The sequence below is a fragment of the Capra hircus genome, chromosome 15 (assembly GCF_001704415.2).
Source record: "Capra hircus breed San Clemente chromosome 15, ASM170441v1, whole genome shotgun sequence".
NCBI classification, from domain to species: domain Eukaryota; kingdom Metazoa; phylum Chordata; class Mammalia; order Artiodactyla; family Bovidae; genus Capra; species Capra hircus.
Window position 1 is genome coordinate 2,616,364 of NC_030822.1, and position 12,882 is coordinate 2,629,245.

Sequence of the window (12,882 nt, forward strand, 5' to 3'; positions counted from 1 at the left end):
GCCATCTCCCAAGCCCTTCTTTACAGCATCACGCCGCTGTCACAGTCGTGACTTTAAATGGCCACTTACGCCCGCGTCTGATGGCCGTGGCACAGTGACCGCCCCGCCCCCGCCCCGCCCGCCCCGCCCCGCCCCGCCCCGCCCCGCCCCGCCCCGCCCCGCCCCGCCCCGCCCCGCCCCGCCCCGCCTTGCCCGCGTCGCACCCGTCGGACCCGCGTCGGACACCGCGTCTTGGACACCGCGTCTTGGACAATGTGCCGCGTCTTGGACGATGTGCCTCTGTCTCTCCTGTCGCCCCGGGGCTGCCTGGGTCGGGGTGCCAGATGGCAGAGACTCGGGAGAGGGGTGGAGGGCGGCAGGTCGGGGCTGTGAACAGTAACAGCCGGAGGAGCCCCTTGGGAGTTTCTGGGGGAACCCCATCACGGTGCTTAATCCTCTTCCCTTGGGCTTCCCTGGGGGCTCAGCTGGTCAAGAATCCGCCTGCAATACGGGAGACCTGGGTTCAATCCCTGGGTTGGGAAGATCCCCTGGAGAAGGGAAAGGCTCCCCACTGCAGTATCCTGGCCCGGAGAATCCCATGGACTGGAGAGTCCATGGGTCGCAAAGAGTCGGATACGACTGAACGCCTTTCACTGGCCTAGGGCTGACAGTTCTCCAGTCTGAAGGCGCTGGCTGCCTGCTTCACAGGGCGGTTGTTCCTCTGCTAATTTGAAACCCGGGGTCCCCCCAGGGATGGCCTGGAGCTCCTTTCCCTGCCGGTCCCTCAGGGCCTAGATGATCCCCGAATGCATCGAGTGTGCCTCGGGCACAGCGTTGAGTCCCTCCTTGAATGTTCTGCGGGAAGAACGCTTGCATTCCAGCACCAAGTCCACAGGCTCCAGTCCAGACTGCGGTCCTCTGCTGGTGATGAGGAGTCCCAGATGGGCCACGTCTGACCACTCCTGGCCCATTGCTGCCCACCGCGGGGCCGACTCGCCGGGACTGTGCTCAGGGCCCTCTGCGTTCCCTTTCCCGAGCCCAGGCTCACCTCCCAAGCCTGAAGGTGGACTCAAGCTGTAGGTGCGGGGGAAAGGCTCTGGGTGTCCCAGACACGGACCAGCTGTGTGACCTCAAGGCACCCCCTCATCCCTGGAGCCTCAGTTTCCTCACCTGCGATGGAGACAATAAACAGCACAGGCTGGTGGGAAAGATGAGAGAGGACTCGGGGAATAAAACGTGGAGGCAGCTGGACCAGCTGCTCCACGACCAGCTTCCGGCTCTCCCTCCAGAGCTCGGGACTCGGTTCAGGGAGCCTCTGCTTCTTCATCAGTACACTAAGAATATCAGCGGAGTTGGATCTGGGGTTGGGAGGATGAAGGAAGTGATGACTTCAGAGCACTTGGAACATGACATAAACTGCCTTGCTTCTGGCAGGCAAGCACCCGCATGTTATTGGCAGCATCTGTGACTCCCTGGGGGGCAGACAGAGTGAGAACTCCAGGCCTGGGGGAGGCTGGAACGTCACTGCGTTGGTTCAGGGCGGAAACCAGCCCGCAAGCATTTGCCGGAACTCCTTTCTGTCTGACAAAGCAGGGCAGATCCTCTTGAGCTGTGTACAATGGGAAAGCTTCAAGACAAAAAAAAAAAAAAAAAAAAAAGACTTTCTAATTATCCCAGATCTTAAGCCAATGAAAAATGTCAGCCTTCATATTCATTTCTAGCCCTACTCTTTGCTTCTGCAGTAGCCAGCGCAGGAAATCTGTGTGCACAGAGGGATTGGGTTGTGGATTCCTTCCGGGGCCAGGGGTCAGGGATGGCTGGGGTCCAGGTAGGAGTGCAGACAGCCAGCCCTGTGCCCTGCTGTCATGTCCTCAGGCTGTGTGTTCTTGAATGGGTCACAGCCTCTCCCTGCTGCTGAGGATAAAGAGGCTCCATGTGAAAAGCACTTGGCCCTGGCTCATAGCAGGTCCCGGAGTAATTTTTATTGTTAATATATGCACAATATCACCTTAAAGGTCAAGTGCACACTTTTGTTTTTTTCTCTTAATACATATATTTTATTGAAGTATAGTTGACTTACGTTTCAGATGCATAGCAAGGTAATTCAGTGATACTTACACATACATATTTTTTGAAATTATTTTCCATTAATGTGCATGCTTTAGAAGTGAAACGATTTTATTCTTCTTGCTTGGAATGCATCACACCAAACCCATGTTCAACTCCTGCAGTTCCTCCAGCTTTCAGCTGCTACCTCCTTTCTTTCCTTTCCCTCCTGTTACCCTGAACGGATTTTCATTGCACCAGGCACTTGTCTACATAGAGCTTGTTACAATTGCAGTTTAATGTACAGATTAAAAAATAATAATAATGCAAGTCTGGGAACTCCAGGTAGGCAGATGATAAAGTTATCTTTCTAAAGTAATTTTTAAGAAATGGATTTGCTTTTGGCTGTGCTGGGTCTTCCTTACTGTGCCCCAGTAGCTGAGGTGCGTTGGCTCCGTGGTTGCAGCTTGTAGGCTCTAGAGCTCGGGCTCAGGAGTGATGACCCTTGGGCTTGCTCGCTCTGTACCTTGTGGATCTTCCTGGACCAGGGATCATAGCCGTGTCCCCTGCGTCGGCAGGCAGATGGTTAACCGCCGAGCCACCAGGGGGGCCCAATGACCGTGTCTTTTATTACCCCTTGTATCAGGACTTCCCTTCTGGTTCAGCCTGTAAAGAATCTGCCTGCGATGAGGGAGGCCTGAGTTTGATCCCTGGGTTGGGAAGATCCCCTGGAGAAGGGAAAGGCTAACCACTCCAGTATTCTGGCCTGGAGAATCCCATGGACTGTACAGTCCCTGGTGTTGCAAAGAGTCGGATACGACTGAGTGAATTTCACTACCTGGCGCAGAGTTGCTGTCGTTCAATCACTCAGTCGTGTCTGACTCTTTGCAACCCCATGGACTGCAGCACGCCAGGCTTCCCTGTCCTTCACCATCTCCCGGAGCTAGCTCAGACTCATGTCCATCGAGTCGGTGATGCCGTCCAGCCAGCTCATCCTCTGTTGTCCCCTACTCCTCCCGCTCTCAATCTTTCCCAGCATCAGGGTCTTTTCAAACGAGTTGGCACTTTGTATCAGATGGTCAAAGTCTGGAACTTCAGCATCAGTCCTTCCAATGAATATTCAGGGCTGATTTCCTCTAGGATGGACTGGTTGGATCTCCTTGCAGTCCAGGGGATTCTCAAGAGTCTTCTCCAGAACCACAGTTTGAAGGCATCAGTTCTTCTGCGCTCAGCCTTCTTTATGGTCCAACTCTCACATCCATACATGACCACTGGAAAAACATAGCTTTGACTGGATGGACCTTTGTTGGCAAAGTGATGTCTCTGCTTTTGAATATGCTGTCTAGGTTTGTTGTGGCTTTTCTTCCCTGGAGAAGGAAATGGCAACCCACTCCAGTACTGTTGCCTGGAGAATCCCATGGACGGAGGAGCTTGATGGGCTACAGTCCACGGGTCGCAAAGAGTAGGACACGACTTCATGACTTCGCTTTCACTTTCACCTTTCTTCCAAGGAGGTACACATAGAGGTTCAAGAAATATTGGATGCAAGAGACACAGGAAGAGAGAGAGACAGAGAGATGGAAGGGAGGGAGGGAGGGAGGGAGGGGAAGGAAAGGGTCAGGGAAGGAATGAATGACTGTCTGAAGGCAGGGAGCACCTCTTTCACCTCCAGCACCCTGAGATCTCCGTTCGCCATTGGCAGGGACTTGCTTGAGGAAACTGCAGGATGGCTTGAACCGGGAGGCTTTGGAGAAGGTTGAGGGTGTCATGTCGGGGAAATGGATGAAATCATTGTATATTTTATGACAAGACAAGAAAGACTGACGCGTAAAAAACAGAAGAATCTTCTCCTTGCGCTTGGCCTCCCCCCTCTGCTAGTGAAGATGTGTGTTGTGTGTAGGCATTAATCAGACCGCCTGAGGAGACAACATTCTTTCTTAATCTCACAGAGTCACAGCTCCTTAGGTGATAGCCCTCCTTCTTAAACTTGGAAGAGGTCCCAGGGACCTCTATACACGTAGATATGCTCACTATGTGTGTAGATCTGGATTGGGCAAGCTGTCACTGAAAGTGAAAGTGCTCATCTCCCAGTCGTGTCTGACTCTCTGTGACACCACAGACTGTGGCCCGCCAGGCTCCTCTGTCCGTGGGATTCTCCAGGCAAGAATACTGGAGTGGGTTGCCATTCCTTTCTCCAGGGGATCTTCTGAACCCAGGAAAATCCCCACATGTTGTGCTAATTTCTGCTGTACAGCAAAATGCATCAAGGAAAGGGCACTCTAGACAGACGAAATGGTGTCTGAGAGCTCATGGTATATTTGGGAAATAGCAGGGTGCTCAATATGATGGGAGCAGTGTGTGTGTGTGTTTGGGGAGATGAGGTTGTAGGGCAGTGACTCAACTAGCAGGTGGCTCTGCCCCCCAGGGGGGCATTTGGTAATATTTGGAGACATTTTTGATTGTTCCAACTTGGGGGGAAGGCATGACTGGCATCTAGAGGGTGAGGGCATTGCTGCTAAACCCCAACCCGGCACAGGATAACGCCTCACAACAAAGGAGAATCCGGTCCCCAGAGTCAAAAATGCTCAGGTTGAGGTCAGGAGGGGGCAGATCAGAGAGACAGTATTTGTCAGAAGTGACAAGTGTTTGTGTGATGAGCTCCAGGTTTTAGGAGCTCATTTTAGCAGCATCCCAACAATGTATCAGAGATGGGGGTAGGTTATAGGAAGAGGAGGAGAGAAAGTGATTTGAGAGCCATTGAAGTGGACCAGGTGACAGAGGGCCAGCGGATGGCTGGAAGATGGGATGGGGGGGTGGTCCAGGGGACAGATGGCCAGCGGTTGGTTGGAAGATGAAATGGGGAGGTGGTCCCGGTGAGAGACGGCCAGCGGTTCATTAGAAGAGGGGCGGAGGAGGTGGGACTGTGTGGGGAGACACGATGGTTAAGGTGCTGAGACTGTGGATGTGTGGGTGATGGAGAGGGTGGGTGGAGGACGGCCCCAGGGTCTTGGCTTGGGGGTGTGAATGCAAGGTGATGGCTTCTCCAGAGGAAGGGACCACATGAGGAGGAGTGGGTTTGTGTAGGGGTGTGTGTGTACGTGTGTGAGATGAGTTAATTGGATGTGTGTTGAATTCATAACACACGTGGGACACCCAAGTTGGAAAGCTTATTGGGTGACCAGATATATGAGTCCGTAGTTGTGGACTAGACCTGGTGAGTGGCAGGTCCTGGTCTGGAGATGAAGATTTGGGAGTGATGAGAGTATATGTGTTGCTGCCTGAGATGCGGGGGTGGATGGGCTAACCCACAGAGCGGGTATGGAGTTAAGAATGAAGGGCACCAAGAAGCCAGTGGATAGCCAATATCTAACTTTCTGGAAGAGGAAGAGCCCCTCAACAGAAGCTGGGAAGGAGTGGCTAGAAAGGTTGTTGAGAAAAGATGCTGTTTTTAAGAAGGAGGAAGTAAAGAGATATCAGGCACCAGAGAGGTCGGGTAGGACAAGAACTGAAGATGGTCTGTTGGGTTTGGCAATCAGGCAGCCAGTGGGGACCTTGGCAAGAGTAGTTTCTGTGGAGCATTGCAGGGTGGGCAGAAACCAGAGTAGTTTGGTAATATAGTGTAAGGAACCGGGGGAGTTGAGTTGCTGGCCAGTTAAGTCTACACTATGGCCTTCCCTGATAGCTCAGTTGGTAAAGAATCTGCCTGCAATGCAGGTGACCCCGGTCCTATCCCTGGGTCGGGAAGATCCACTGGAGAAGGGATAGGCGACCCACTCCAGTATTCTTGGGCTTCCCTTGTGGCTCAGCTGGCAAAGAATCCACCTGCAATGCAAGAGACCTGGGTTTAATCCCTGGGTTGGGAAGATCCCCTGGAGAAGGGAAAGGCTACCCAGTGCTCCGGCCTGGAGAACTCCAGGGACTACACAGTCCCTGGGGTCAGAGAGCCGGACACGGCTAAGACTTGCACTAAGTCTACACTGCTCATTGGAGGAGCTCGGTTTCGGTGCAAAGAGAATTCACATCATTCTTTGACTGAACCTCCAGGAAACACCAAATCACCCACATGCTGGCTCAGATTCCAGCCGTGCTGTGGCTTGTTTCCTAGAAGTGCGTCTCCTCTTCTGCCTCTCCTATCCGGCCTGTCCATCTTCCAGAGCCAAGTCCAAGGAACACCTTTTCAAAGAAGCCCTCTCTGCCTGCCCTTGCCCTCAGTGCAACTCTGGCAGCGTTGCTGAAAGCGGGCTCTGGCTGCTTCCCGCTCAAACACCAATAAACAGGCCAGGTTGGTGGGAAGGAAAGCTTACTTTATTTCAGATGCCGGCAGCTAGAGGCATAGGACAGACATCAGCCCAGAGGCTGACACCTCTGCCCCTCAGCAGTCCGGGGGGCGAGAGCTTTTATAGACACAGGGAGGGGGCTACCTGCAGAAGCAGCAGAGCCAGCCCTGCCGGCCGCCTTGAAATTGGTCCTTGATGGTCGGACCAGCGTCATCTGGGGTGTTTCGGGTACAGTTAGCCTTCAGACCCAGGGTCGGCTCGTTTCCATTCTGAGGTCCGTTCTCAGAATTGCGGCAGAGTTTTCACGGCTGTAGGCCAGTCATCATGTCTTACCTTCTCCACCTTGGGGCGGGGAGTGTCTCAGTCTTACAAGACAGCTCCCAGGATATGGCTCAGAATGTTATCCACAGCCCCTGAGAAGGAGCTAAAGGTCCTTGACGATGCTTAATGAGTGCGGTATTATTCTTTGATTTCCTTTGTTTCTGCCCACTTCTCTCACTAAACTTACTCTGTGGCTCAAGTTTTTTTCCAGAGACAAAAGGCAGGCTGAGGACATGGGGACAGGGAACCCAGGGCCCTGGTCTGTTTCAGTAACATAGAAAATCGGTGTCTTCCAGCACATGCAAGCTTTATCCTTCTGTGTCGGCTCAGTGCAGGGCCTTGCTTTACTAAGAGATTCGTTTTGTTTGTCTTGCTCTATCGGCTACATTAGGCCTCCCTGAGATTAGAGACTCAGAATATTTATTGCATGTATGAATGTATGATTCAGTGCTCAGAACCTGGCCCACAGTAGTGTTCATGGCAGTTGGGGCTCAGAAGGACACCTGTGGAATTCAAATTAATGGACATATACTCTGATCTTAACTCAGCAGGACCTTCTCCAGGAAGTAACTTTCAAGATGGTAAATCAACTAATCGAAAAACTCCTTCCACGACCTGGGTAGAGTTCTAGGCAGTGAGTAAGAAAGACAAGGTCCCTGTTCTCTTGGAACTTTTTTCCTCCAGGGAGAGACAGATAATAAACAAGAAACCAGCAAAAGAGCAAGAGTGTCTCTCTGAGTGTGAAGTGTTAGTTGCTCAGTCGTGTCCGACTCTGCGACCCCGTGGACTGTAGCCCGCCAGGCTCAAGCTCCTCTGTCCCTGGGATTCTCCAGGCAAGGATGCTGGAGTGGGTTGCCGTTTCATTCTCCATATCTCTTTGGAGGAAATCACTGAATAATGTGGATCAAAGTAACTAGATATGGGAAGTGTGCTGGGCGGGTTTCTTCAGGAAGAGTTCCCTGAGAAGGCAACCTCTGAGCTGAGCCTGCTGGATGAGAAGGAGCGAGCATCAAAGCTTCAGCCTGGCCAAAGGAGCAGAAATCAGTATGACAAGGGTCTCACACACCAGGGTGGCTGGGCAAGTCGACGGACAGAGGGCCGTGCTGGCAGCGGTCACGAGTCTGAATTAATTGCTGGTGCAGAGGCGGCACACTGAATGGGAAGCATGGGCCTGATGGGCTTGAATGTACATTATCCAGTGTGGTGGCTTGGGCTAGGGAGGTGGCCGCAGAGATGGAGAGAGACAGATGGCCGGGGGAGGTATTGAGGTGGAAGCTGGGGTAGGGGGATGGGCGCTGACTGCAAAGGCATTCCTTCCAGGCTTGCTGTGTGCAAGCACAGTCCCTGGGAGAGGAGCTGCCTGGAGGGGAAGGGGGCGTTATCTCACCTTGGGGGCAGGAAGAGCACTGAACTTCTGAGTCCAGTCCAGGGCACTTTTCATATCTTAGGCATGGACACTGGACTGGGTCACTTCTAAAGATCCTTCAAACCCTAGCATCCTTGGTCTATGTCGGTTGCTGAAGCTTTCAAATAGGGAAGTGTCAAAGGAACTGTGAATCAAGGTTGATTTCGAAGGGCAACGGCCTGGATCGCTATCTCCTGGGCTGCTCACTCCTGGGGTGATGGTAACCCTTTCCCCGCCTCTTACCTGCCCCAGGGGGGTGTTGGCTGAGTCTAGGCAGCGGGCAGTTGATCAGCCCTGAAGTTCTGTTTCCTGCCCTCACCAATTCTCTGAGACTGGGACGTGGAGCTAGAGGAGGCTAACCAGTTTCTTGTGGTCTGAGGGGAAGGGAGGTGGGGCCTCTGGCTGGAATCAGACCTCTCTTCCTCCTTGTTCATATTTCCTGACTTCTCCCTGGGTTCTTTGGGAGGTCCACCAGCCAATTTGTTTGGGGTGCTCTCCTATGCCTATCAACAGCGCCCCCCACCCCATCAATGGTACCAACTGTAAATTTCATCCTGAGAAGGAAATGGGCCTTGAGGGTTGTATGTGCCATATAGCAACTGGCGCAAATTTAGTGACTTCAAACAACATATATTAGCTCACAGTTCTCAGGTCAGAGGTGTGGGCACGGCATCATTACCTAGTCCAAGCTCGCTTTGCTTGCCACATAACAGGCCAATGAATCTGAGAGACAAGGTGCGGAGGCAAGGAAGAGACTTTAGTCTGATCGGGAAGCCAGCAGACGGAGAAGATGGCAGGCTAGCGCCTCAAAGCAGCCATCTTCTTGGAGTCTGGATGCCAGGTTCTTTTATAGAGATGAGGGGAGGTGAGGACGCAAAGTAAAAAGGCCGTGGATCTTGCAAACACCTCCTACAATGGCAAGGCTCAGGCAGGGGTGTGTTAATTTCTTCCACCCCGCCATCCACAGGTGGACAAGGTTCTGAACAAAGGCACTTTAAAAGCCAGGCAGAGGGGCAGGACTCTCTGAGGCAACTCATTCTGTACGATTATAATAACAAAAGCAATGAAAAGCAAGTGAGAGGAGCAGCTCCAACCTGAAGTCAGAATTGGCTTTCCTCCCTGCAATAGCGTGGACTGGAGACCCAACCAGTCCACGCTGGAGGAGGTCAGTCCTGAACAGTCATTGTAAGGACTGATGCTGAAGCTGAAACTCCAATACTTTGTCCACCTGATGCGAAGAACTGACTCGTCGGAAAAGACCCTGATGGTGGGAAGGATTGAAGGCAAGAGGAGAAGGGGACAACAGAGGATGAGATGGTTGGATGGCATCACCGACACAATAGACATGAGTTTGGGCAAACTCCAGGAGCTGGTGATGGACAGGGAGGCCTGGCGTGCTGCAGTCCATGGGGTCACAAAGAGTCGGACACGACTGAGCAACTGTATGAACTGAACTGAACTGCAACATGACTGCATATTTTCAGCTCCTGGGTGCCCCAAGGCTAGAATCAAGGTGTTGGCTGAGCTGTGTTCTTATCTAGAGTTCAGGGTCCTCCTCCAAGCTCATGAGGTTGTAGCAGAATTCTGTTCCTGGCTGGCTGTGAGATGGGGCTACTCCACATTCCTTGCCCTCCCTGCCATCCTCAAAGCCAGCAATGGAGAACCTCCCTCGAGGTGAATTCCAATCGAGTTTGTAATCTCTGACTTTAGAAAGAGCCTACTCCCTTTAAAGGGCATGCCTCATTAGGTTAGACTCTCCCAGGTTGTTCTCCCTTTCATAAGATCTGTAAAACACAGCACAATCACAGGAAAAAAATACATCCTATAGACGGCCCCAGCGGGTGGGAGAAGGAACTTGGGGGGCATCTTAGAATTTCAATTGCAAGAGCCAAGAAGGACATTTTTTGGTGGAGAAGTTTGGTGGTATAATTCCTGGCAATTTGAGGACAAACCATCTGGTAAAGTTAGCACTTCCTTTGCCTTTTGGGAGGACATGAAACAGTCTCATGGAGGGTGTGGAACATCATTGTCGCTGATGGCAGAGTTCAAGGCCCCTTGAACTCATTCGTAGTTTCCAGGTTGATACACCCTGGGGCGGGATGTGGGAGGGTGCAAGCAGGAAGGCAGCTGAGCAGAGTGGGCTGGGTATACGCCACTGCAGGGCTTTCTATCTTCAAGCTGTCATGTGTCGGTCGTGGGAGGGACATAAACCAGACTTGGTAGATATTGGGCGCCGTGCCCGAGCTGACCTCTGCTCGGTGTGCCCTGTCGGCCCATGTGCACGCTGGTGGGAGCAAAGACCCCTGAGTACCAGGGCTGCCCCTGGGCAGGCTGTCCTAGGGTTGTAGCACATTCTCCCACGAGCCCGAAGCTGGGATGAGTCCTCGAGAATGAGACCAGGAAGGATGAAACGCAGGGGAGGGGAGAGGTTCTGCTAGGACCCCCCATGGCTGTGCTGTTATGGAGAGGGATGACTGCCGGGGTCCAGCCCCGGGGGATCCAGGGTAATTCGAAGCAGGGACGGAGTCAGCGTCCTAGGAATTAATTGCTCAATTAAAGATATAGAGGGAGATTAGAAAGAAATAGTGTAGTAGGAAAATTAGTGGAGAAAAAGAGGCTGAATAACTTGGTTTATGTGAGATACCAATAAAACTTCAAGACAAGAAGCTTGTACCACCTACGTAGACCACCGGCGCCCACTTGAATATCGGAGGGTGCCCCATCTTGGGCTCCCTCTCACGTGGAACTTAAAAGCCAGGGCAAAAGTAGCAGGCTTGGCGAGCACCCATGCTCCAGATGGGAATTCAGCCAGAAAAACGGAGAACAAGAAAGAATGACATGGGGGAATCAGTCTTTCCAGAAACTGATCCATTTTCTTTATTTTCAGGTTTGCTTATATACCTTTTTTTACACATAGAGACAAATGGAAATTTTAAAGTCACGCGGGGGTCAGCAGTCCTGACCTTTATCAAAATCAGGTGCTTCATATAAATGTATACGAAAAGGTCTTAGGGGTTTTACATCATCTTCTGGCCATGAGGCCTGCTGACATCATGATCCTTTCTTTCTGATAATGGTCAGTCAACCAAAAAACTAATTTTCCAGGGGTGATTTTTCTTAAACCAGGCACCACCCTCCGAAGGTACCAGATAAAGTTGCATTCCTATAGGGTGAGGGTGTAGTGGGTTACAATTAAGAAAGGAATTTACTTAGCCTAAGGTTAACATGATTAATCTTAAAGGTTAATACTTATTTCTCCTATATGCTAGTTATATATTCATTAACATGTATAAGGGCAGGGGATTTAGCAGCATACATTGGCCCAATAAATGAAAAACCCTTCACCAACATGATTTTTTTCTTTAGAAAAACCCAATGCTAACTAAGACTTTCAAAATACTCCAAACTCTCTGTGCTGTTTATGGTTGAGAGGTTGTAAACAATCATGTACATAGTAGCAAGAGTGTGGATAATCCTGTCACACAAGCTAGTCTGCCAGCAGAGAGGTTTGACCTGAGACACCCTTGTCATGCCCAGGAATTTTTATTAACTGGAGCTGTAGGTTAACTCCTTCTCCGAGAGAGGTGGGGGACGGCCCCCCGAAAAGTCAGAGGTGTAGGTGAGAGCGTAAAGCAGTAAAGCAGGCAGACTCTGGTTTTGGGGGTAGATGCTCGGGAACAGGGGGTCTCCTGAGGCTCGATCCCGCCTTTGCGTATGCCGAAGCCTCCTTCCTCATGACCTTTGCCACAGGCGGAGTTCCTCACGCTGGCTCCCGGCAGATGACTGAGGCTCTTTAGGGCCGTCCAAGCTCCGTAGTAACTTTGAGCCTGGAAAGGGGGATTCCTAAGACTCGGGACCTTGCAACATTGGCCTGACATTTCTTGGGAGAAGAGTGCAGGCCCAGGCTCAAAGGCACGGGGCCCCAAGACCTCTGGCTCTTTGCTCCCATGAAATCCAGGTGTGCTGAGCCATGCGCCGCAACTGGAGAAAAGCCCCTCAAAGCAACAAAGACCCAGCACAGCCAAAGGTGAATCAATTTAAGAAATATTTTAAAGAAAGGATCAGACAGTCAAATAAGTAAATAAACAAAAATAAATATTAAAAAAAGATGTCCCTTCCCCACCCCACTGCCCCTGCTGGCCCAAGAGCTGTAAGAAGTGGGATCCCAGAAAGCGGAAGGCAGGGCGGAGGCTCAGCAGCTCCCAGCATGTCTGCTACACATGCAGGGTCTTTCATTCTCAGCGAAGTAGATGCTGTTATCCCCAGTTTCTGAACAACGGAGATGAGGTACAGAGAAGTTACGAAAAGTGTCCAGGGTCACACAGCTTTTAACTGGCAGAGTTAGAATTCAAACTTGGACTGTCTGACTCCAGAACGCACACGCTCAGCCACTGCTTTGTACCTCCACTGGATGTCGAGGAAATGGACTTTCTATGGTCGCTAAGCTGTGTATTTCAGACTGTGGATTGTGTAACCTCAGGGCACAGATGCCAAGCCACCAGCTGGGCTCTCAGAGTCTGCTCCATCCTGTCCTTGTCTGACTGCAATAGCTCTCTCCATACATGCGCGAAGTGGTCCTGCAGGGGGCCTGGGATGGGGGTGAGCAGAACACAGCTCAGAGCTCCTGTTTTGCCTGCAAAAAGGATCTTCATGACCCAGATAACCACAACAGTGTGATCGCTCACCTAGAGCCAGACATTCTGGAATGTGAAGCCAAGTGGGCCCTCGGAAGCATCACTAAGAATGAAGCTAGTGGAGGTGATGGAATTCCAGTTGAGCTGTTTCAAATCCTAAAAGATGATGCTGTGAAAGTGCTGCACTCAATATACCAGCAAATTTGGAAACCAGCAGTGC